We start from the raw sequence: 240 nt of genomic DNA on the forward strand, positions 1-240 counted from the left end.
ATTTGAATAGTTTTGACATGTGTACACCCACAAAACTCTCACAAAAAGCTGTTGAGATTATGAAGTTTCCTCATGCCCACCCTTCTGCTCTTTCTTTGCTCCTTCCATCTGTCCCCAGGGGAATCACTGATCTGTTTTCTGTCACATAGATTAGATTGCATCTTCTCGAAGTTTATCTAAATGGAATCATACAGTGTATATACTTTTATTGCTGTCTTCTTGCACTCAGAATAAGCATTT

The sequence above is a fragment of the Pteropus vampyrus genome, unplaced genomic scaffold (assembly GCF_000151845.1).
Source record: "Pteropus vampyrus isolate Shadow unplaced genomic scaffold, Pvam_2.0 Scaffold842, whole genome shotgun sequence".
NCBI lineage: Eukaryota > Metazoa > Chordata > Mammalia > Chiroptera > Pteropodidae > Pteropus > Pteropus vampyrus.